Below are 25,440 nucleotides of genomic sequence, written 5' to 3'. Positions count from 1 at the left end.
GGACCGGGGGGAGAGTAAGAAGACCCAGACCCCAAACCCCACCTTCTGCCCCCCGGACGAACGAGGGCAGGTAGCCCAGCTGGGCAAGGTGACCTCCCCGCCGCGCAGGGGACGCTGCCCACGCCGGCGGAGGTCCCGCAGCGCGGGTGGGAGTTTGCGCCCGTCGGCGCGGAGCGCGCTTCAGCCGGCGCGGAGCCCTCGCACCTGCCGGGCCCGCGGAGGGGACGGGACCCCCCCCCTCCGCCCGCCGCCCTGCCCCCCGCCTCCGCCGCGGGCTGCCTGCCCCGGGGCCGCGCCGCCGGGGGCGCCCCCGCTCCCCCTCGCCGGACGGCGGGGCCCCGCGGGAGCGCAGCGCCCGCGGCCGGTCCCCGCGGGGCTGCCGGGGCTGCCATAGCGCGGGCTCCGCGGCTCGGGGGCGCTGCCGGCGGCTGCGGGAGGCTGCGGGAGGGCGGGAGGACCGGGGCGGGGGGGAGGCGGGCGGCGGCGGGAAGCGGCCGCGGCGGCGCATCCCCGCGACCGCAGGGGCTGCAGCGGCGGGGCGGGGGTTCCGCGGGGCTCCGCGCACCGGGCCCCGCAGGCCCCGCGGGCTGGGGAGAGTGGGGCCGGTAATGAATTCCAGCAGAGAGCTGGAGAGGAAGCATTTTTCAGAGATCTGCCATATTTAACATTGACCACACTAAAGATGTTATTAGCGAAGGGGGGTGGGGAGGGCAACGGGGGATGCGATAAGGGAAAATAGATAATGACACATAATCCAAACCAGAAGTTTGAAACCAAGTTACTTCGCAGAAAAGAGCCACAAGCTCAACTTTTTTCTCTCTCGCTCTCTTTTTTTTTCTCTTTCTATTTTATAGGCTGGGGCTGAAAGACAGGGAGATAAACTTGTTAAGGAAAGAAATATTCCTCTAGCAACCGGGTAAATAAAATAGCTGGAGAGAAACAGCGAAAGACATGGGGGTAGGGAAATGCAAAGGACATACTACTATTTAGAAACCCCAAAGGAAATTGTAAAGTAGGAAATGAAAAGGAGGAGGAGAAACATTTCTGTTGTAAATTAGAGGGAATGAAGATTAGCGGGAGAAAAGGGGGAAATAGCAGCAGAAGGTTTAAAATAAAGCACTGCTGAAGATTAGCCAATGTTTAAAATATCCCACATGAGGAAAGCGAGCGGTGCACTCCTCTCTCCTTCATGGGTGTGTGAAAGGGAAACGAGTAGGGATAATTACTAATATAGCACATGTCCGGGGGAACCAATCCAAAATAAGAGATAAATTCGGCTGGTGAAGACAGATAACGAAAAAGGCTGGAAGAAAACTTAGGAATACAGAGACCTGAGAGGAGAGGAAGAGCATTAGAAGAGGAGGAGGAAGGCTCCAGGACTACAGGAAAACTTAGAGGAGCAGCTGGATGGGGAGGAAACAGCTACGGCAGAGATGGGAAGAGAGAATGCAAGTGAGAGAGAAAGAGAATGGGAGAGATTAGGGGGAGCAGATAAACCTGGGAGAGGGAACGGCTGGAGCGGATGGGAAGAAGGAAGGCAGGAGCGGAAAACTAGAAGGAGAGAGGGAAGGAGGGACAGAGGGAGGGATGTGGGGAGAGAAGGAAGGAGACAGAGGGAGGAGACAAGGACTGAAGTCTCCCAGCCTAGGGAAGGTGCAGCACTGAGTGAGAGAGAGCTCACTCTGAGGGTTAGGTTAGATTTCCAGAGCTCTTAGAGCTCATCGACCAGCCCGCTGGAGTCACTATTCAACCCGAGTCCCAAACACACGCCTCACTAACTACTTTACAGCCACTTTCATTGATTTTCTTTATCAAATAAACATAATACCCGTTACAGCAACACTTCCTCTTCGCGCAGCCAGAATGCCACAAGCTCCGACTGCTGCATTTCTCCGGCTTGCAGTTCCCTACCCTCCCACCCCTAAATAATTTGTGTTCTTTCACTTAAACGGTCCAATACATTATTGCTTGCAGAATCTTTCTGTAATCTGGAAGGTACACTGCGAGCTAAGCAAATCGCTTAAATTATAAGGTAAAGGGTCCCCATCCCCACCGCCTTGGAATGAAGAAACCGTTCACTCCCCCACCCCCAATTTCAGGGATAGCTTATGTATTTACATACTTATTTCCTGCTAATAAGTGGTAACTTAATTTGAAGGGCGATGTCAAAGTGAACGCTCCCGCCTGAAAAATGCAGGGAAAAATTAACGCAACTTTCGCACTTGCACCTAAACTGTCACTTGATCTAAGCATTTCAGCCTCAAAATTCAATTTTATTTGAAAAATCCCCTAAAAGTAGCCCCCTTCAAAAGCTGTTTTTGAACCAGGCTCTTCCATATATGTCAAAGGGCTGTTGAATTATTCATTATTATAATTACTATCATCATTGTCATTATCCCTTTCCATGTGGAAATAATTTTATTATCGTAATTTGATATCTGAAGAATTTCCTGTTAGTCGTTTGATAATCATTTTTTTTCTACTGAAAAGAAAAGTTTTGTTTATAAATGAGAGAAAAATATTTTAAATGCTTTTATGTTTACTATAGATTTCCGTTTATCTAATCGATCGGGATGCCAATAAATCGATTAAAGGTTTAGTGTTTTACAAACAACCATTTTGTGCTTTTTGATTTTACGTTCAGAATGATTTTAATAAAGCTAATGCCTTCTCTGAGCGTTTGTTCACCCCAAACCTAATATTCCATCATTTCTATTATTTACAATTGCAATTTAAAGTGTTTCTAATGAGAAAAATAAACACAAATAAAAGAAGGAAATAATCTGATTAAATTACTTTGTGCCTGTGGTCAACATATTTAGGCGAAGCCCTTAAAAATCTTGGTGAATTATATGCGATCATACAGTGATTGCGGAATATTAAATTAAACTTAGATAAATCCGCATTGAAGGAGGCAGCACCCAATCCTGAATTTATTTCCCATTTTCTATAACAGCATCACTGCGCTCCTCTCTTTGCAATGACAATGTGCCAAATCTAGGCATTTTGAAAACATTTTCCATATGCTTTAACTGGAGACTGATAGACAAAGAAGAAAAGGAGATGGTCTTTTTTCTCTTGAGGTATATTTCCTTTAACTTTTCCTCCAACCTTTTCTGATCTTCATCATTTTTAAACAAAAGTTTGAAAATCATTAGGACCTTTTTTTTTCTTTTACGTTTGGTGTTGGGTTTTTTTTTTTTCTTATCGCGTAATCAATTCCTGAACTGTGGAGTTTCAGTTACGCTTTAATGCAGGACTATAGAACTATCATTTCTATACCTTGGCGGACAACATTTTGGGGAGAAAGCATTGATTCATTTAGTTTTCGCTTGCTGCTTTTTGTAATTAAAGGTGGTTTTAATTATACTTTTTTGTAAGTCAGATCAGATGTGCTTGCTTGCTTGCTGGAAGGTTTTTTTTTTCTTTTAACGGTGCTTTTAATTTATGTGTAGTTTTTACGGATAACACAGAGGTGGTGGCTTTTATTTAGCTGTAAAATCCACACGTTTTCTTTGAAAACTTGGCTCCTTGGGCGAAAATAACTTTTCCTGGTTGCTTTATAATCGCTGTTTGTCGCAGAGGTAGTTTAGCATATTGTCTACACAACAAAGATTCCTGTTTTATTGGCAGTGTGGATTGTTGGATTTAGGTATAAATATTTCATAACTTTCCTCTTTCTGCAGTAAGATCGGTAGTTTTATTGGCTTTTTCTCCCTTTTTGTCTGTCTTTCTAGCAGAACCGTTTTATTTCTGAAGTTGCTTTTTGTCCTTTTCCAGGATAGAATGTAAAATTTTTCCCTTGGATATATCACTGCTGGAAATATGCTCTTGGGCTTTCTGGAGGGGATGGGGGGGTGGGGGGGGAGCGGTGGTAAGCGGTCGTTTTCCTTGATTTGCATAAGAGCTAGTGAAGTGCCTGTGAAGTTGGTGAATTGCTATTGTTTGGGGCTAGTCCTGACTGTTTTTGTTTATAAACACTGGGGTGGTTGCCGGGAGGGGAGGGAGGTCAGAGCACTGTCAAAGCGCTGACCTCTGAAAGCCCAGAGGGCGCCTGGCTCCTTCACCCTCTCCTTTCTCTTTCTCCCTCTCCCTTTTTCTTTCCCTTCCCATCCAAGGCCAGGAGCTCAGGTTCAGGGCATTTAATCCCCGCGATCTGCCCAAGAAAGGAGCTGAAAAAGGGCTGTTAAGGCTCCGGAGGAAACGCCGGCAGCAGACTTAGACCTGGAAGGCTTTTATTTATAGTAACGTCCGGGTGCGCGTTTTTGTGCGGCTCCAGCCAAAATAACACCAACACCACCACCACCAACAACAAAAAGCAATCGGGAACGACACTATTTAGCTCAAAATCTCAGCGAGATGTCTGTACTATTCGTCTGTGATTTTTCTCTTAGGTCGCTGCTCGTTAGACGCACTTTCAGTAGGTGAATGCCAGATCTGGGGCAGTGAGGGCAGAATTGAAATGCAATATGTTATTGTTCTTTTATTTCTTTTTTGAACAAAACTTTCCAGGAATCAAATCGGGGATTTTTGTTTTTCTTTTCCCTCCCCCCTTTTCTCCCCCCACCTACCCCCCCAGCCCTTTTTAGTGTGTACTGGAATGTGTTTGATGGGGGGGGACGGGGGGGGACGTTGTAAATTAACAATAGATTTGTATACGTGATACCTGCAAAGAAAGAAATAATTAATACTAGCCAAACGCTTTCGGTTCAGAATCAATTTCATCTCGGAGAAAAAAAAAAAAGTACAAGAGATTGCTATCAGGTTTAAGTATGTTTTGAAAAGAAGTTGCTGAGTTAAACAAAAATGTTAGTTAACACACTGCCTTTGTCAAATAGCCCCCGGGAGGAGAAGAGACAACAAAAAGGAGAGGAGGTGGGGGCTGGGGATCTGAAAGTGTCTGTGGCTCAGATAAAGGGTCTGTAACACTGAAATCTTGTAATACCTCGTTTCAAACTGAGCTCATCTATAGACTTAGGGAACGCAGTAAAAAGACACGGATCCCCTTTCCCTTGGGTTGGGGTCTGGGGAGAGGACAAGGTGGGGGAAGGGGACGTTTATTAGGGAATTATGTCGGTTTATTAAAAAGGGGAGCGGCTGCGACTGTAATTATGCAGATCCTTGTGCCCCTGTGTGTCCGCAGCGCAGATTTAGGGAGTGAAATGAGCCTGGCGGAGAGACGTGGTGTAACAGAGCTCGGTTTGGGTTAGGATTTCTTTGTCTATTAAAGAATGGTCAGTCTCGGGGCTCTGGCCCCCACCGGCTCCGTCTCGCCCAGGCCAATAAGTTTTCCTTGGTGCTGAGGCTGGAGGTGGTGGAGGACAGAAAAGGCTGAGGGTTTTTTTCATTTTTCCGCCCCCCCCCCCCTTCCCTCTCTATGAAATGCAACGTCACTGTCAAGAGCTTTTTGTGGTTTCAACAGGAGGCTCGAAAAAAAATCCCAAAATGTGTAACGGTGCCTTGCAGGAGAAGTTCGGAGGAGGTGGGCGGGGGGTCCACCGAGACCAGAGGAGAGGAGCTGAGAGGTTAGGCGAGAGTCTTCGGGGGCGATCAGCTGAGCGAGAGAGGGAGGAGAGAGGGGGAGCGGGAGCCGGGCCGGGCCGGGCCGCGCCGCTGGGGAGCCCGCCCGCCCGCCGCCCCGCAGCCGCCCCGCAGCCGCAGCCGCCCCGCAGCCGCGGCCGCGCCGGCCCCGGGTCCTCCTCGCCTGCCTCCCCCAGCCCGCGCCGCGCTCCGCTCTTATCACATCCCACAAACCTGCTGCTGCTGCTGCCTCCCGGAATTAACCTTCTCCGATTTTTTCCTAGCTACGTGGCGATCCCCGGGTTTCTTCTAAACTGTTAACATCCCGTAGTGCCTTTTTTTTTTTTTTTTTCCCCTACACCCCCCTCCCCGTCCCCGGTAGCTACTATTTTTAGGGAGAGAGAAAGAGAGAGAGAGAGTGTGAGAGAGAGGAGAGAGGAGACTTAAAACGTTAGGAAGGACAGTAAACAGTGGCAGAAGAAACCCTGAAAAATGTGGACTCTCCTCTCGCAATTCCTGCCTCTATTCCCCCCCCCCCCGCCCTTTTGTTCCTTTAGCTGTAACTTAAGAACACCATAAACCTATATCCCCCTCCAAGAAGAGAGAAAGGGGAAAAAAAATCTACAGCCAAAAAAGAATGACTTGACTGTTCTGACGTTTGGTGTTTTGACATTAATGACATTAATGATATTGATGTTTCACCAGGAAAAAAGCACTAGGAATAAAGGAGGTGGTGGGGGAGGTGCGGGGGGACGACTTTAAAACTAAATTATCTTCGTTTCCTTATTCTTCTGTGACATTAAGTATACGTGTTTCTTCACTTGAATTTGAAATAGATGTATTGTTCTCAGGTGTTTCTTCATCACATTGTATTTAATTGTCTTCAGTCTTAGGAAATGCGGTACCATCCTTCAGGCATGCACTTGAATGGACAATGCATCCTTCTATCTCAGAGTCCCGTTTTGTCTACAATTTAAGCCTAAAAGCTCTCTGTCCATCATACCCGCTCGATCTGATAACTGTAAACGCGTTCCAGAGATTTCATTTTCACTCTTTGTTTGCATTTTTTTCCCACCCTGTAAACAACGATGCAGAATATCGCTAGTTTCCTTGTTACCTTCCTTCACAGGGTGCAGTGCCTGTGGAAACCTGCATATATATGCTCAGATTTTTTTCATTGATGAGCTGGTGCAACGCTTAGGTGAGGTCTGAAATAGGAATAAAGTTGCTCTCACGAACCCTCAAGTGCCCCTGCCTTTTCCTTGAGTTCGAGTCTTGGAGACTTTCCTGAAGTTTGAAGGAAGGTTTCTCTGGATTGGGTTAGGGCTCCTTCTATGTTCCCCGCTTTATTGGCAAGCTCCGATTTTTGGAATAGCTGTACTTGCAGGCTGGAGATGTGTTTACTTGTCTTTTTTTTCCCTCCCCTTTCCGAAGATGTTTTTTTTTTTTTCCTTTTTTTCCCCCTCCAAAGCTATCAGGACCTTCACTCTGACCCTAAACATCTGCTTTTAGCAACTCGGTTCCCTGACACTGGCCTGTGCTTCCTTAAGGGCAGCCCTAATTCATCATCAGGTGGGGATTTTCCTATTAGTGTTAGTTCCAGTACTTGCAAAATGTTCTCCTGGAGCAGAAGGTTTAGGGCCCAGAGAGGTGCGTATTTCTGCCATCCAGGTCTTTGCTGGTTTGTTGTTGTGTGTGAGCGCTTTTAATGGAAGGTTGCGATAAAACCTTCCTGCTGGCTTTTGGTGTTTAAGGCCTAAGACAAGGTTTTGACGTGTATCGCAGGAATCACGAACTTCAAAGGCTTGTCAGCTCTAAGGTTACGGTTCACCTGCACGGGGTCCTCGGTACTGTAAATATCTCTTGCATGTAACTGTGACTTAGTGACCATTTCTGGTATACCCATTTCTGGAATAGCATTATCAAAAATCTGCACGTGTTCCTGCGGTGTATTCGGATGCTCTTTGAATAGTCATGTTTTTATCTTCAGTAGGGGGTATTTTAAAGTATGTCTATTCCTAGTTTTAGTTAATTATCTTTTAATGAAAGTGTCAGTCATATTCACATCTGCAGTATTAGGTTAAGATAATTAGATTTTCAAATGAGAAGCAATCTTCTTAAATCCCACACAGGAAAATATTTGTAGAAGATTCCGATTTATAATGACATCTGTACATTTTACCCTAGTTTTCATCATAATAATCCCCCCACTCCCCCCATATCCAAGAATGAAATGTGTCTGGTAAAACATAGTAGATAAAATATTAATAAAATATCAATACTTGTAGGGAAAGTGGAGGACAAGGCATATATATGCATGAAACCTGTATTGTATGCAAAGAGACTTTCCCTGGGCTGGTATTTACTTCATTTTGATAAGGCTGTTTCCAGTTGATATTGTATATTCTGGAAGGCTTTGCTTTTTTACTTTGTTGATTTCTCCAAGCAATTACATGGCGGCCACCAAATAAAGCGTGTTGTGTTTTGTGTGACTGTGGGTCTGTGGGGTGCGTGTGCATATGTGTAAATACGATGTAGGATGCAAGTGCGCACATGTGTGCATGTGTGTATGTGTATGTGTAAATAAATCCATCTTTATCCCTGTATGGGCAGTTATTCCCTGTCTTAGCTATGTTGTCTTTCCTTTTAGAGAGGTGTTGTACATTCATTATCCCATCGCAAACATATATTTTTCATTAAATCCCCATTAGAAGATAGAAAAGGGTAGAGAAAGACAGACAGACAGAATGAAATAACTCCCCGATGGAATAACTAATTTGGACCCGTTTCATTTAAGTTCCCGAACAGTTAAAAGAGCAAGTCTGTTCCCCCCCCCCCCCCCCCTTCTTCTTCTTCTTCTTTTTTTTTTTTTCTTTTAATTTTCCCTAGCCATCTACTTTGTGTGCCTGTGCGTGTGTGTCTGTGTTACTAATGAAGTTTGCAGACTTGTGTTTGTATCCACGAGCTCCTTTCTGCTCCCCCTTCTTCTCTGGGCTGGCTCTGGGGCTCCCGCAGCCCCGGCGAGCCCCCGGCAGCCGCGGCAGCTCCGGCTTCCCCGGCTGCGGGGCTGCGCGTCATTTGCAGCCCGGAGAATGTTGATCACCTCACTAATTACACCTCTCCCTCTCCTCTCCCTCTCCCTCTCTCTCTCCCTCTCCCTCGCTCTCTCTCCTCTCTCTCCTCTCTCTCCTCTCTCTCTCTCTCTCTCATTCCCAGAGTGCATATCGGGAATAGACACACAAAGACATGCGCACTCAACTTAATCAGCCATTTTTTTAAACAGGGCTAAAACGATAATAATTAGCAGAATAAAGACATATCGGATTTTCATTTCCTTTCCTCCTTTTCCCAACCCCTTCACAACCAAACAGCGAGACCGCGGTCGGCACATGCTTTAACAACTCCCGGACCCCAAAGGACCGCTCCATGCCCCCCACTTCTTGCTCAATCATTTTTATTTTCACCCAATAAAGTTGGAGGATTATTTTTTTTTATTATTTTTTTAATGAACCTTCTCTCGTTTACTTGGATGTGATCAGCTGTTAAGTAAATAAAGCAAAACAAAAAAAAGAGGCGAAGATCCAGTAGGAACTGCGAGGGGAAATGGAAAGTAAGTTTTTTCTTTAACTTTTATTGAGTAGTTTGTGTTAAATTTAGGTCGAGTATCGATTATCTTTCCAGGCTGATCTTGCACAATCTTTGATATTTCGCTCTCGCGCTCTCTCTCTCTCCCCCTCTCCCTGTGCCTCTTTCTCTCTCTCTCACATACACACACACACTCACATCCCCAGATCCCATGTATCTCTCCCCTCTCTCTCTCCCCCCTTTTTCTGCCTGTTTCCCCATTTTTAGGTACAGTATTTGCTCTCATTTGGGAAGGAGGGGCTGCTTTTTCTCTCTCCCTTCTTTCTTTCTCTCTCTCCCTTTCTCTTATATTCCGGGGGTTACGTTTTGTTTGTGTTTTTTTTTTTTTTTGTTTTGGTTCGGGGCTGTGGGGTTGGGTTTTTTTTTTCCTCTTTCGGGCTGTAACTTTCGGATTAAGTGGAGGACCCTGCTCAGCTTGCAGAAGAGGTTCGGGGGGCGCCCCCCACTTTTTATTTCGCTCTTTTTTTGTAGGGAGCTCGGGGAGGGGGGAATACTGTCAGATTAGGGAAGACGTTACGGCTGTCAGAAGTCATCGCTTGCCAGCCCCTTCAGAGCTCGCACTCTTCTTTCGCAGCTCGGTCCCCCCAAAACTTTGAGGTGCTTTTTGAAGGCGCATTCCGCTCTCCCACCCTCCTTCCCTCTCCTCCTCATCTCCACCCCCCTCGGCCTCCCAAACTTTCGCTTTCGGGCGGGGGGGGGGATGCCAGCAGGGCAATGGGGACCCTGACTGCGTGCGTGTGTACAGGAGAAGGCGTGGGGTGCTTTTTCCCCTCTCCCCCCCCTTTTTTTTTATTTTGCAGGTAGGTTTCTCAGGAGCAGAGGCAGGGGTGGCCGTGCGGGTCTCTGTGTGTGTGTGTGTGTGTGTGTGTGTGTTTGTGTGTGTGTGTGCGCGCAGGGGGATCGCGCTGCTGGCTGCCGTCTCCGGCAGCAGGAGGAAGAGGAGCCCGTTAGGAGCGCGCCCAGCCTCCCTGTCAGTTGCGCGGCGCGGCGCGGGGAGGCGGCCCGGCACGGCCCGGCGCGGAGCGGCCCCGGCGGCGGGGATGCGCGGCTGCCGGTGCCCGCGGGCGGCAGCCGGCCGGGGGCCAGCGGAGCCCCCGGCATCCCCGCCGCGCCGCGCCGCGCCGCAGGAAAGGCTCCTCGCCGGCGGGGTCGGGGGCTGCCGGCAGCCCAGCCCTGCTGAGATATTTGAAAGGGGAAGGGGGGGGGGGGTCGGTTGTTTTGTGGGACAGACGTCTATTTTTTTTTTAAACCGAGGACTAAGGTGTTAAAAAAAAAAAAAAAAAAAAACAAACAAAAAAACCCGCACAGCCACCCACCCCCCCCCAGCCAGGAAAAAAAAAAAAAAAAAAAAGCTCATAAACAGCGAGAAGGCAGTTCGGTTCCTGCTCTAACTGCTCGTGCCAGAATCAAGTGCATCCCTTCCCATCGCGACGGCTAATGGCAGACACGTCCCTGCTTCCCCCTCTTGCCTTACATGAAATTTCCTGCAAAAATGCTAATAAACTTTCCCCCCATCCGATGCCAACTTACGGCGGTTCCCCTCCACTCCTCCCTTCCTGCATCTTCTTCACCCCTCCACCGCCCCCCCACCCCCCACCCCCAGCCTCCCCAGCAGCGGCAGCAGAAAATGCACGGGTTGGTATTTCTTTTGTTACCTGCGAGCCGGGCGGCCGGGGGTCTCTCATCGGCTGCTTAGGGCACTGGGTCCAACCGAGAGAGGAGGCACATCAGTCGGGTTCAGCCTGTTTCACCTCAGCGCCGTCCCGAGGAGGCTTTAGCCACCATTCAATAACACACCCTCCTCCTCCTCCTCTTCCTCCTTAGGTACCAAGGCAGAGATCGCAAACATAACACCCCCCTCCCCACCAAAAAAAAAAAAAAAAAAAAAAAAAAAAAAAAAAAAGCCCAACCAAAAGACAACTTGCCAGGCTGAAGATGGTGGATTTACATTAAGCCAGACACAGGCAGGTTCACTCAGGAAGTCTGACCATCCCGTTTTCTGACAGTTGCATTTCCTCGGCTCCATTCCGTCCTCCTCTTTTTTTTTTTTTTTTTTTAAATTTTCTTTTTATTAGCCTTGTTCCGTTTTTAATCAAGGATTATGTAGTTGGCAGGAGGAGGTCGAGAAAGAGAGTGGAAAGAGAGGGCTTGAGTGCTTTTGGGGTGGTTGCTGTGAGGGTTGGTTTTTTTTTTTTTGATGGTGTATTTTTTTTTTTTCAATTGTGTTTCCCCTGGATTTGCAGTGGCTCGATCCCTAGGAGCGGTGGTGGAGTGTTTAAAAAGATCATATGTAGCATTATATTTTTAGTTTGGTGGTGGATGGATGGAAGAGGTAGTGAGGAGCCTTTGCAGCCCTGCCTGTTGTTGGTTAGATTGAGGCAGAGACTTGGCTGCGATTGGGACGCGACTGTGACATGGGCATCGATCGCTTCTATTGAGAGCAATGCAAAAACACAGCCTGGGTATGTAACACTCTCAGCGCCATCAACACTTGTTTTACTTTATATTTACTGGCAAAACTGACAGAACGATCCGGAGTGCTTTTCTTTGAAATAAGGAATACAAACATTTGGATGGGAAGGTGCACAAAGAAGATTGTGGAAATAAACGGGGGGTTGAAGGTTGGGGGGTGTGTGGGGGTGAAGAACCTTAATCATCATTGCTCCACTTCCTATTCAACTGCCTGTATTTAAGGAGTTTCTCTCTTTTCTCGACTGGGGGATCCTACTAAACTGGTTGAAATGAAAAAAATCAGACAATCAACCTTGAGGGAATATCTGCTAGTTTTCAGGGTTTGCGGTTTCTGCCGGTAGGAAGGCACACAAAATAAAAGATGGCTAGCCAGCTGTTTTAACCTCTTGCACCTGGCTCCAGAGCTGGGGCTCACCAGGATTATTCAGTTATTCGTGCTATCTGTGCTTGAATATTTATAGTGTACGTTCTAGAGATCCACACAGTGCATTGTAACATCTCTTTATCCTTTAGTCGTGGGGTTTTTGGACTTCGTCAACATAAACATGTATTCAATAGTTTTCATTTTTATGATAATGAACATAGAGGGTCAATGAAATATAGAGGGAAAAGTCGTAAATCTGCAAAAGTGAAACCTACCCAAGGAACAAAGAAAGGTCAGGTAAACCATCTGTGTAAGTCACAGTAATAGTACCTGCTGTTTGGTTTATGCAGTGGTACTGCTTTATTATTCTCTAAAATGAAACTTATCCGCTAGATCAAGTTAAAATTAAAGGAAAGCTGTGGAGATGATAAATGGCATTGCATGCATCTTTCAGAATAGGGAGACGGTTTTGTTCCTCGATTTTTGAGTAGTTTAGGTTTATTTGTGAGGATGGTGCACCAGCAAAGAACATATAAAGGGGGCCGAGAAAAATCACTGTTTAATATTGCAGAATTTACTGCTTCCATTCTGACCATGAGCCTAAATTTACACAATGAAATTTGATTATCTCTAATAACAATATTAGATCCTGCACTGGATGGATGAGAATTGAGGTGGTTTTGTTGATTGCAAGGGTTTAATGTTGCATTTCAGAATCTGATGTGGTTTAGCCTCCCTTCCATTAACTGGAAAACCCCTGAGGTTTTACAATTATTTCTTAAAGATAATACATTTAAGATTGCATTGGTAGGCTGAAGAAAAGTCATAAAGGCAAGAAGGGAAGCCCTTAATAACTCTTGAGATTCAGACATGTTCAGCAGTTAGATTGGCTCTGACTTCACCAAGGGTCGACAATGTGTCATTTCCATGAAGCCAAATTGCCCTCTGCCTATATGATATTAATGTGCAAATCAATATTTCAGGGATTAAATTTCCCTTCTTCATTTTTTATGGTTTCTACCTCAATAAGTCTCAAGTCTATTAGAAGAGGCTGGATGATTTAAAATCTTTCACTGCAGAATGGCTTGTCGTAGCCTTGTTTCACAGACCGTTTTTGGATTTTCGTTATAAAAGACTAAAGGCATTCCAAAGAAGTTGATAGTCAATGTAGGGACATGCTCACTGTTGTAAAGCCCTTGTTCGATTAAGAGCTAAAAAGGTATTGGAAATATAATATATATGTTTATATAATATATATACATGCTACTGCTTTAAAAATATTGTGTTAATCACCTATTGATTTATTTCAAAATCAGTTGAAGCTCCTTTCTTATTAGTGATTTGTTCAGCATTCTTCAGCCTTGTTGTTAATTTTCTTAAACAGCATGCATGAATTAATCTGCTGGTAGAGTGTGGTTTGGGTTTTCTTTGCAGCATATTTAAAACCAGGTATTTCTACCTATTTAAGCTAAGTGGTGTGAACCTCTTAGTATTGTGGGGAGAGCCAGGGCACTGTTTTCTGCACTTCAGATTCAGCATTGTTTTAATGAAGCTAAGGGTCGTTTTGTAAATATTTTATGATTTCTGCTCAGATGCTTATCAGCAATGTTTATTAAGAGTTTCCGTTGAATATTCATGATCAGTTAAAAATTAAAATGGAGCTATCTGATCTGGAAGGAAACAATACATGACAGAAAACTTAGGTCAAAATATGAGGTTGTGACTTTATCACATAATCTTGGGAAGGCCCTACTGTCTATCATTTAGTGTTGTTTTATAGTCTTAGACCATCTGGACCAAGTTCCGCACAGCTGCATGAATTTCATATGTGATAGAACATTTTTTCCATTCAGTGTGAAATGTTCCTTCCTAAAAACGTACACCAGACTCGCTTAATTTAGTCTGCTAAAAGAAATGCACATGAAAAAGGACAAAAGGCTCTTTAATCTCTGCAAGCTGTTTGTTTTTCTTCAAGATTCCTGTCTGTTTGGGTTTGAAAAGTCATGTTTATTGAGCAGATGATTCTGAGGTGTGACATTAAAATAATATATGATTTTTGTGCTAGTTTCTGCTCTCCTAGTTAATTTGCAGAACTACTTTTTATGCCTGTCAAAACACAGAGTTAATCTATTCTTATTTACAATTAATCTCAATAAAATTAATCTTAACTATGCCTTAGTCAGTAGCTTAAAATATCTAATTATATTCAATTAACTGCTGTCATAGTAATTAACACTGCTTAATTGCCTCTGCATATATTTATGTAAAGCTCATTAGTTACTGCTTGCTCTTTTTTCCTTTTCTCATTCCCATTTTTGTGGTTCTGAGAGCACTGACGTAAAGCCCAGTCTAGTTTTTGACAATTTGGGTCTCGAAGAACCTGTGACAATGGCAATACATGTGTTCCTAACCTGTTATGTGGGTAAATATTTGTGTTTTCATATGCAAAAAGAGTACCAGAGCTGGGTCTCTAAAAGAACTTCCAATCCAGCTTCCCCCCTCCCCGCCCCTTTCTCCTACCTCAACACATACAAAAATGTTTTCTAACCTTGTTGGTAGAAATATGAGAAGCCAGGTTAAGCTTTGTGTTTATAAATGAAGAGCTTTTCTGCATCTGCCTTGGGGCTGTACCCAGAAGGCAGAGCTTTGCTGCTCCAAATTCATTCAAAGGGTTAAAGACTTGGCCAAGGTTCAAACTGAGAAGCGCCCAGGGAAAGTGCATGTGAATATGTACAAGTTTCATGTAATTAGTGCTTAATTATATTAACATATGCAAATTGTCAACTTAGGAGCTTGTTGAGCTGGCAAAGATCAGCCAGGCACAATTGCTGTATTGTTCTGAAACAATAATGGATTTCAAGTTGGATTGTGAAAACACATAACTAGCTATCTAATTTAACTCATACCACGGTGAAATTTCATTAGTCTCCATGGAGACTGGTTTAATTGTGCTGACTAATGTTCTGGGCTGCAGAATGTCCTAAAAAGAAAGCGTTGTTTGCCTAATCCACCTTACAATGACACTTGTTTGTACATGTTTCCCTTGTGTGAGAATTTGCATATGCAAATAAATAGTTTCTCTGCCCCATTTGTCATGGCTGTTCATTACCCATGAAGAGGACATTGTTACTAGGCTGTTACTGAGTCTCCCAAGACAGGATAGTGTCAACCAGTCCAGCCACATTCTTTCATAATTTGTTTCTGATTAATAGACCAGAGTGAGGCTCATTCTATTCAGGCCTCTGCAAAGGGAAGGTCAGTTCTGTCACTGAAAAGAGTTTCCGCAGCAACTGAAGTTTTTTCTCTCCCTCCCCCTCCCCCCTCTTGCTTTGGCTAAAATAATCATATTTAAAATAATGTATTCTTGCTCTAAGGAATACCTCCACTAATAATCTCTAGTTTCCTAAAGCAAAAGATAGGAAAATAAAGGAGATTCTGGTATTGGAATATTAATCCTGTTTTTGACAGAAAGGTAAACTGATATAATTGCTTTTCAGTCGAAGGAATGGGGGTTTATACAAGTGTGAAAGCATCGGAAAAGGATTAGCATTTTTTTGCATAATGAAAAGCTCTGTTGAATAGGGCACTGAATGGTTGACTGAATGACTGAGATGAAAGGAAGATGAAAATGCAGGCTCCTCTTTCTTTATGCCTATGTTCAGCTCTCCCTAAAGTTATGTTTGTCCAAGACTTGAGAAAACAAGCAGAAGCTCAGATTTCAGCAACTTGCTAAGATGCCTCGAGTTTCCATCATCATCATGTGAAGTAATATGTATGAGAGTAGTGCAGCGAAAGGATGAGAAACACAGGTTTGTATGGAGGGGAGCTCCAGGAACATGACAGGCAAACCAAATATTGACAATTGGGTATCGAGGATTCCCAGCACTTCGCTTGGGGGAAGAAAAGAGAGAGGAGGGGGGCTGGCAGGGAGGGAAGGAGCTTTTTTAAAAGTTGCCAATGGAAATTAGGCATCAACGCGCAATAATCTAATAAAGTTTGGTATTCAAGGAAGCGGGCTTTAGTCAATATCTGTTTTAATTATTAAACTATTTCTCTTTTGGAAAAAGTTAGGAATTCCGACTCGGTGCTAAGTGTTTAAGTGGCGTGGAAGGCTTGCTGGGGAAAAAATTACTCTCTTCTTTCGGCTTTGAAAATAGAGAAAGCTTAGCGAAATAGAAATTGATACATGCCCATAAGGAGCAGGGTTTCTGGCGTGACTGCACCAGCATACTCAGGTTGTTCAACACATTTGGATTCTGGTAGATTCAGGTGGCAAGAAGGGCCCCGGCCTCCTCCTGCAGTCAGTGCTCGCCCCCACTGACTTCAACCAGAGCAGGATCAGGCCCCCAGACAGGGCTGCAACTGGTTAGCTGTTGACAATGTGATCAGTGCTTCTAATTATGTTCTCTCAACAGTAATTAGGGCAGTTAAAATACCATAAGTGTTGAGCCACTTTTGAAAGTGGGAAGTGGTTCTTTTGTATGTATGTAAATCAAATGCAGTGTGAATAATTATTTGTATGTATGCATATTAAATAGGCTCCCTTTTTTTTTCAGGTCAACAAAATTACTGATTTAGAGCTACTGTGGAAAAGTGTTGGTAGTTAGACTGAATATTAACTTGCTTGTGCGATGTTTTGAGTTTGCAGAACATTTATTTGTAAATGCGTGTTAGTTCAGCGTTGGGTTTGATTTGATAACATTTAAACAGTTAGAGATGCCTCGAAGAAACTAAGATTATTTATGGCTAAATGAAGTAAAACTCTAAATGCAGAAAGTGCTAAATGTAGAAAGACTAAAGTCACAAAAACTCTCACTTTTAAGACGGAGTTAAAGAACTTCTATGGGGTTTGGGAATGTTTTACTGCTAACTTTATGAAATTCCTTAAAACTGCTTTTAAAAGAACATGCTTAGGGGATATGCTTTCATTCTGGGAACAGCTTATTAGTGTATTTCCATAAGAAAAATGTGTTAATTTAAAAAATAAATTAATTTATATTTTAAAATATTGTTAACCAAGCACCATGTGTTGTCTCTGGCAAAGTTCCAGCCACTGTAGAACTGGATAACACATGGGTTAATAATAACTTATGTGATGTCTGCATTCTTACTGAATGGGCAGAAACCCAGCTCACTGAGATACTGGGATTTAAGATTTTACAGAATAAGACGTAATGCAGAATATGTTTATGTGAACAGATGCATGGATAGAAGAAACTAAAAGACACATATTGGTTGCTTTTACCCAGCAGGTAAAACAAACTTTGTAGGTTCTGTTTAGTAGTTGTTGAGATCGGTTGTTCTTTTTGAAAGGGTTAGTATTCACATTTATTGATAGCGGGATTCAGTGGACCTATAGAGACAAACTTATTTTGCATAAATAAGGGCAGCAGGTTTAGACTTTATTGCATATTACTTGATTCCCTTTTTAAGTCACTCTCCAGCACTTTTATACCAGTTTTTCATTAGTACTGCAGCTTTTGCTGAGTCCCAAACTAAGCCAGAAAAGTTTGTACTAGACTGAAACATGGCAGTCTTGTTGAGGAATGTCTTTTTCTGCTTAAATAACATATTCTGAGGAAGAGTTTAACTAAGTTACATGACCAAAATAAAAGTTTGCCATATTAAGATGTTCTTCGATATGTCCACATTGCTCAGAATCAGCTTTCAATTTAAAAAAAAAAAAAAAAAAAAAAAGAAGAGAGAGAGATCTAGAAGGTAATTTGTCCAAATTATATTTTATTTGCTTTTGGTACTTTCGAGAACAATTTTAAATATGCCCAGAAACTGGGATTTCTTTACAGACAAATCTAGCAGACTATAAGCACTCATAGTGATCTGGTAGGCTGTACCAGCTCCTAAGAAGGTGTTACAGTCCTTCGGGTCAATAGTTCACAAAGTAAAGGCTGCATGTACACGACAGACTATGGTGACTCTGAAAACAAACATTTACCGTATAGGCTGCAGCAGTGTCTGCATAACAAGTGATGCACACACCAGAGGTACATCTAAAACCATTTAAAAAGGCAAACATCTGCTTCTGAAACAAAGAAATCCTTGTGAAATGCCTGTGTTGATATGAGCTTAGGATGTGTAAACCCAAAAGAACTGGATTCTTTCCATTCACCCCAAACTAAATTAACAGTAAGTCCTCCGAAATCAGAGGAGTAATATGGGTGTAAAACTGGCAAGACATACAGTTTTGATATTAGTAGAAAAAGAATCAGGCCTTTAGTTACCGGTTGACAATAATCCCGTAAAATCAGATTTAAAAGGTTTCATCTCCTCTTTCTGCACTACCATTTCCATTTTTAAGGATGATGTGCTTAGTGCGGAAGGCACCGGAGGGTCTGTAAGAAAAAGGTTTTCCAGAGAGGCTGAGGGGGGTTAGTTCTGTTCCTTTTACCAGGTAATAGCAGATCTGAGGGTGTGGGAGCAGCGGCTGCTGAAGGCTTGCTCCTCCCTGTTTTGACACCAAGGCTGCCTTATAAATTCACCTAATCTGAGATGACAAGGCACCTGTCCCTGGTAGTGCTCCAGTGTTTAGGCACTGATGGAAATCTGGAGTAATCCTAGTTATTTCCACACTTGCTCCAGAAGATGGTAGGGTAACAAATCAGAATAATCTCCTTTTGAAGAATAACAAAAACATAACTTCCTTCTTTCCCTTCAGTTGTTGGGGAAGATCTTTTGATTTTTGGTATTCTGCGGGCCAGAGCTGTCGCAAGAAGAGAGGGGAAAAAAAAAATCCTCAGATTTGTCAAGTGTTACATGACAGTTTCAAATGCAGGTGGTTTGTTTTCCTGTGGGAGAAACCATGGCTGTCCGCCTTCAAATAAGAGTTTCTCCTTGTTTAATACCTAACACTTCATGTGCCTTCCCTACTCCAGAAAATAAGGTTCTGAGTGAAAAGCAGCACCTTAAACAGGGAACTTACTCCTGTGGGTTTCGCTCTGGTCCTTTTATACTTTTTTTATATTGAAATATGGTTATTGATTTTGCTTACAGCACTGAGGGTTTAAATTAAAGAAAATGTAACATTTGTAAAATAAATTATTTAGCTATGTGGCAAATGTCACCCCTCAATCCCTCTGTTCCTTTGAGTTTTGTGAACCGCTCACCAAAAAAATCACATTCTTTGCCATTGCAGCGCAGCCATCTCTGGGGTGGGAAGTGTCACCCTGCGCACAACCAACCACAAGCCACTCCGCTGCAGCACAGCAATCTGCTTCGGGACTGTTTCCAGAAGGAGCAACTGATTGCTGTAGGGAGGCAAAATACGATTTCTCACTGGGTCATCAGCCAGTGCACTGGGACAGGCATTTCAGCTCCAGTGAAAAGCATCACTGGAGTTTTAAGTCCCTACTGCTCTGGCCCATGGATTTCTCTTTTCCTTGATGGGTGGTTTTCCCAGCGCTGCTGCAGTTTCCAATTTTGACTGAGGGCCTCGTCCAAAGTCCAGCTCCGCCTCATCGATTGCCCTGTGTTTGGATCAGGCCCTTACAAAGAGGAGTGCCATCTACTGAGGCACCCCCCACATTTCAAGCAGCGGCAGGTCAGCGCTGCCGGGTAGCTGCCCCCCAGCCCCGGCCTTGGCCCCGGCCCCGTGGGGAGCGCTCGCTGAAATCACAGGGCAGAGCGCTGCGGTCACCACTTTTTTTTCCCCGAGTGGGTGGAAAGGCAACAAGAGACAATGGAGTCAAAAACTGTTAGTATTTAAATATAGCAGAAACTGGGAGCCTGACAATAACTCAGCTACTACAGAATAAATTCAGCCATCTGGAGATTGTGACATGTCCAAAAAAAAGGGGGGGGGGGATGGGAGGGGATGGGGGGAGACCTTAAAAATGAAGGATTTCATTCCATGCTGAAATGTATTCTCCACATAGGCTGCTGCTTTAATGTTGAACAGCATAGGTCTCTGAGTGGTTTTGTGCATCAAAGACGTATGCACTGAAACACCTAGCGTCTTGCCACAATTGGTTGTTAATGTTTCTAGACCAGAGCTGTTTGGCCCAGCACTGAGTTTACTGGTTAATATCTGTTTTTGAATGTTATCATTATTTAAAAATAGTTTTTTGAGGCTGTTTGAATTTTTTTTTAAATACATACAAGGGCAGTGATTTATAAACATTCCTGGTTTCAGCTGTAGCTGTACAGAAGGGCTGAATCTGCTCTCAGCATATTTTTTACATGATTATAATAATTGGAGGCAAATATATTAGAAATCTTTTAGGTTCATTTAAAAATCTATGCTATTTAAACAAACGCTGAATTGTGTAATGGTTTGTCTGGGAATTACTTAGGCTGCACAGTGTAATAATATTTTATTAGCTGTCATTTGTTTTCTAGGAAGAAAATGGTGATTTTTATGTTGCGTGTTACGTGAAAACTTGGCACTGAAATGGGACAGTCCCTGAACATGAATTTCTAAAAAGGTGGGACAGTAGTTGCCCAAAAGGTGAAGACTTGAGAAAAATTGGGGTGGGTCATTTCTTTCCTGAAATGAAGCAGGGTACAGATTAGGAGCCATTAAGGTTTGCCAGGAGTTGCTGGTCATAGAAGCCTGTTTAAGTGCTCACTGTCAACAAGGAAATCATGGGCAGCACTTAAAGTGGCTCACCTCTGATTTATTCATAAACCTCACACGAGCACTTGGCTTTGTTCTTGCTCCGGTAAGGGGGAACTGATGCCAATAAGAACAGGAATAAAGAGCTTCTTGCATGGTCCAAAAGTGAATAGCACTTTATCTCAAAGCATGACCTCCATTCCCAAGATCTGTTGTGTTACAGTTGACTCCGCTAGATGTGTATTCTCAGATGAATTGCTAGAAGAGGTTACAACAAATATATACTTTGTAAACCCTCTAGATGTAACAAGAACTGTGTAACTGGAACTTAGGTTCTGACTTGACAGAAAGGTTGCGGTATTCATAGTGAACTGAGAGATTTCCGTTTCAGAGAGAGCTTTATGCTGGTGTTTTTAATGTGAGTCAGAAAAGAGTATGATTATGTGGCTGCGATTCAAGCGAAAATTTCATATTCTTTAAGGGATTCGTTTGAGAAACGTATTTTGATGAAAGCAGACACACAGAAACGCAAAGTAGTTCAGAGACCAAAAAGAGGAGGAAAAAAAAAAAAAAGAAAAAGGAAAAAGGTTGACTTTGGTTTTAGGCATATTCAATTGCTGCTGCTTTATTTTTGTTTCTCTAAAAAAGGCAAAGTAGTGCTAGGAGTCTGCGATGGGGGAAGGGACCTTTCGAAGACGGTCAACTGCCATGTTTGCACTGGGGCAGAGGTTGAGTACAGTTACTTAAATCCCCAGAGAAACATTTAGTTAATGCTGGTCTCTTTCTGAGCCTGTCTGAGTCTGGTTTTCTTTTCTGCTTTTTAATGAAGTTTGTTTGTTGCTATGTTTAGGTTATGTTTTTGAACTGACTTGCATTTTCACAACAAATTTGACCAAAAGAGTCATAATGGAAGACAGTGATGAGAGTTAATGATACGTCTTTGATAAAGCAGTCCTCGTGTGCAATCTGATCACAGCCATCAGCTCATTTGTCATGGCTGAAGTGAAAATGTCAGGACCAATGAGTGTATCAGTGCTGAAGGGGGCGAAAGGGCTTTTGGAGACACTTTTGTGCTGGGAGTGGGCCATAGCTTAGATGCAGCTCTAGGGAAATACTGGGATTAGCCAACTCTGTGCACAAATCCCTAGCATAACAGAATTAGTTGGGAAAATGAGGTTTGTTAGGGAAAAAAAAAAAAAATCTGTAGAACTGCTCTAGGCTGCAGCCCAGCAACTATGCAAAACAGTAAGGCATTTTATTAAAATAATTTTAGCAATGTGAACGTACACATATTCCAAGAAAAATCACCATTGGTAGCCAACATTATAACAAACCCCATCTTAATGCGTTTTGCATATGTACATGGGTTTGCTTCTAGAAAAAAAAAAAAGTGCATTTAAAGTAAGTACAGTCTTCACAATCTTAAAATAAGGTTTTCTGAACTTGACAGAGTGGAAATTAATATGACATATTTAAATATGAACTGATGCTGATGATCTTTTTGCACGGGTTAGTTCAAATAAAAACTAAGGGCAGTGTCCCTGCTTCAGACACTTCTTTACTCAGGAGGTGTAATTCATACTACGGGAACATATTGATTGCCAAAGTGGGACTCTGGTGTGGATAACCTCTTCTCTGTTTGACTGGTCTGTACAAGGTGCTTCTAAAGAATATCACAACAGGCAAATGTGGGATAACCTATTGTATATACCTACCTTGCCATGACTGCAAATGCAAATTTTTTAGATCTCTGAAGAGCAAGGTTTAATATTCCTTACAAAATTTTTTTGGTATGTTCTCATTCATTACAATAACTGGATACTTTTGGCAGCCAGTTTCTTTTCTCTTTTTTAACCTTGGTAAATTCATTATCTCAATGGTATCCTGCAGCAATGGGTCCTACTGTCTAACCCCTTTGCCCCCTCATCATCGGGTTTTAATCTGTCACATTTTAGCTTTCTTGGAAACCTGCTACTTGCCTTTTAGTAAGCCTCATCTTGCTTCCTGTTACATACCTAGGAAGAGCAGGGTGCTTTTGCCACTATGTTGTCTATAAAAATGCTGAAGAATTCTTGATTTCTTTGAGGTGGGGATCTTACTTGCCAAACCTATTCAGCTGCTGTGGAGCTGTATATGTATTTAACCAGGTAATCCCATAACCTGCAGTATGCCAGCCCAAGACGAGTGAGCGGGAGTGAGTTATTCCATCTCCAGTGCATGGAGTGGTTACTGAGGAATTCTCCGAATACTAGACATGTGTAGATAATTGCTGTCTGGCTACACCAGTTAATAATGGCTGTTTGCCTGTGGAAGGGCTGTTTACCTGTTTTGCCTTCCCGCATCTTTTATATTGCAGAATTGGGGGTGTTTTGGCTTCACAGATCCGTGCCGAGCGGGTTCAGCAGACTGCCAGCGCTAGGCTAGGTTTTTCCTTTGTTTGGTGTTGCTATTAGAGGTGCTGCTGCAAGTTTATCATCCTTCCTTTGGATTTAATGGCAGGCTGAGATGAAAATGCAGTTTGGTATCGGCTCCATTGTATTGCTGATCCGGTAGCTGCCACCGTTACACAAGGCCTTCGAAACAGAGCAGAGCGTGGCAGAGGACGGCACTGGCCCTCCCTGTGCTCTGGGTTATTAGCGTGTCTGCGTCGCTACCGTGCGTTGTGCAGCGCTCGCCCGTGGTGGAAATCTCTTGCTTCCTTTCTCTTTCCCAAAACTTGGGCATAAGTTTGGGAGCAGGCAGAACTAGCACGTATGCTGATCAGAGCGGGTGGAAAGCAGGGGATGTGTGGCAGAGCCTTAGGCTGTGGCTCAGATACCAGGTAATCGCCTCTGGTAAGCCTAGGCTTCCTCACAGCGGGCTTGCAGCTAGCATGTGAAACTCATTTTTGTGGTCACAGGCTTCAGGCCCGTGGTCCTTCTGGGCCTTCTTGTGCTATGAACATGGCCACAGGGACTAAAGATACCAGGTAACCTCGAGTCTGCCATAGAGATGTGTAATAAAGCTGCAGCCACTAGCCTTTAAACCCCAAACACTTCTCTGTTTATGCGTGTCAGCGTGAGTGGCAGCAGCAAAGTAATTTATTTAATCTAACTAGTACTTATCTTTGTTAGGAGTCGTCTGCAGATTTCTTCCATTTCATGTACAGTGAATTGTCCTCTTTCAGATAATGTGCTTGTACAACCTTTTTTGTTTGTTTGTTTAATTCTATTGATTTACAGTATTGAAGTGAAATATCTGATACCTGTTTCCTGCACTTTGACTGTACGTAGTCAAAGAAGCTGATGAGATTCTTCCCTCCCTTCCACAAGCCCTTTAGCTGTTTTAAATGTATAATTATCATTGCATGTCATTTGATAGGTGCACTAATTGCTGCCAACCATTGTCTGTTTGCACTTAATGCTGAAACCTGATCAACATCCTGCTTTGGTTGATGTTTGGTGGTAAACTTTAATTAACTCTTATTGCATTGAAGAAGAGCTCAGTCTCTCTGCTAACTAATCATTTACCTTCATTATGTCCTGACAGCTCCACTTGTTCCTGGTACTAATAGATACACCAGTCAGTAAATAAACCTGCAAACCTTCATGCCTTCAAGTTGCTCCACATTGATATTTTGTTGCTTAAAGTATAATGGGTAAAGATAATTATTTCAGTTAGTTTTGTATCTCTGCTTTTCCAGACACCAATCTCAAATTGCCTTTTTCATGCCAGACAATATCATTTTAATAGTAACTGTAGATTTAAGATAACATTATTCCTTCAGCTTGGTTCCTATATACATGCATCTTTTGAATCAATACAATTAAGCTTGTCTCCTGTTGGAATTCTTGTAATTATTTTTCCTGAAATACTTTTCCTGTAATGATATTGAAGTTAAAGTAATCAGGTTACTGGCAGATCATGTAAAATTCAACTCAAAATTGCTGGCTGCTTGATTTTAATTTGTCTGACATCAAGTTTGTTTGAAAAGGGATAATATGTGGTTAAACCAAGGAGCTTATAATTATGGTTGACATTTGTTTGTTTATAATGAAATCTAATTAAAGTTCATACATTTTAAAACACAAAAGTTAATTACTGAATTGCTCACTTCACTTATGCACAGCAGTCAAATTAACTTGCAGAGCAAAAAAATGACAAAAGACTATGCATAATAAAAACAAAATGCCCAGCTGATCTTGGCAATACAAAACAAATTTGCCATGATAATATTCTAGAAAAAACAAATGCTTTGTTAATAACTAAACTGTTTAAAAAACATCCTGTATTTTCACTAACCAGGATGATTTTAATACAGGGAAATATTTAAATGTTTAACATGACTTACAATACCCACAGCTTTTTTTTTTTTCTCAGATGCATAATTGGAAAAGTCTTGCACTCTTGTAAATGTGCTCAAAACCACGTATTTTTTGTTTGGTTTCATCAAAACTCTTTCTGAAGTAATCTGGAGTTGTAGTATCTCCCCGAGAACTGGAATGCTTGCTTGAGTACCTGTCTTGTGATAACTTTTAGAAAGGTAATTGCAGCACGTTTAGCATGCAAGCGAATTAGTATTAGGCAGACAAGAAAGTACTGTAACATTTATTTCACAGTTGGTTTTGAGACAACAGAGAGGTTAGGTGAATATTATAGAGCCCCTTGGTTCTCTAGTCATTATTTGTTAGTTTTGCAAATCAGTCTTGCCTTCCAAATGTGCTGACAGAGAACACATCCAGACTTCACTAAAATCACAGAGTTTGTGATAATTCCCGAGTTAAAAGATTTTATTGCTCTATTTTAGATCATTAAAGTATTTCTAATGTACTTACTAATGTTAATATTGCATTTTTGTTAAATTAGTCTTAAGTTTAATGAAGCAAACCCC

General features: G+C 43.0%; 1 protein-coding gene and 1 long non-coding RNA gene across 4 annotated transcripts in view; one reads left to right on the top strand and one right to left on the bottom strand.

The window, feature by feature from the left end:
- LOC135311892 (uncharacterized) overlaps positions 1–11,051 on the bottom strand; it is a 31,949-nt gene extending 20,898 nt beyond the window's left edge. Inside the window, exon 1 of one of the 2 annotated variants that reach the window (XR_010371436.1) lies at positions 10,821–11,051. This is a non-coding gene — a long non-coding RNA (uncharacterized LOC135311892). Of the gene's footprint in view, positions 1–5,754; positions 5,859–10,820 lie in introns of those variants that run through there. The other variant, XR_010371437.1, reaches the window with a different exon arrangement.
- Positions 8,760–25,440, top strand: part of ZFHX4 (zinc finger homeobox 4) — a 154,252-nt gene continuing 137,571 nt past the window's right edge. For both annotated transcript variants that reach the window (XM_064442515.1, XM_064442513.1), the window contains exon 1: positions 8,760–9,130. The gene's annotated coding sequence lies outside the window, so the exon portion shown is untranslated. The remainder of the gene's footprint in view (positions 9,131–25,440) is intronic.

The sequence above is a fragment of the Phalacrocorax carbo genome, chromosome 2, assembly GCF_963921805.1.
Source record: "Phalacrocorax carbo chromosome 2, bPhaCar2.1, whole genome shotgun sequence".
NCBI classification, from domain to species: domain Eukaryota; kingdom Metazoa; phylum Chordata; class Aves; order Suliformes; family Phalacrocoracidae; genus Phalacrocorax; species Phalacrocorax carbo.
This window is presented reverse-complemented; position numbering and strand designations above follow the sequence as displayed.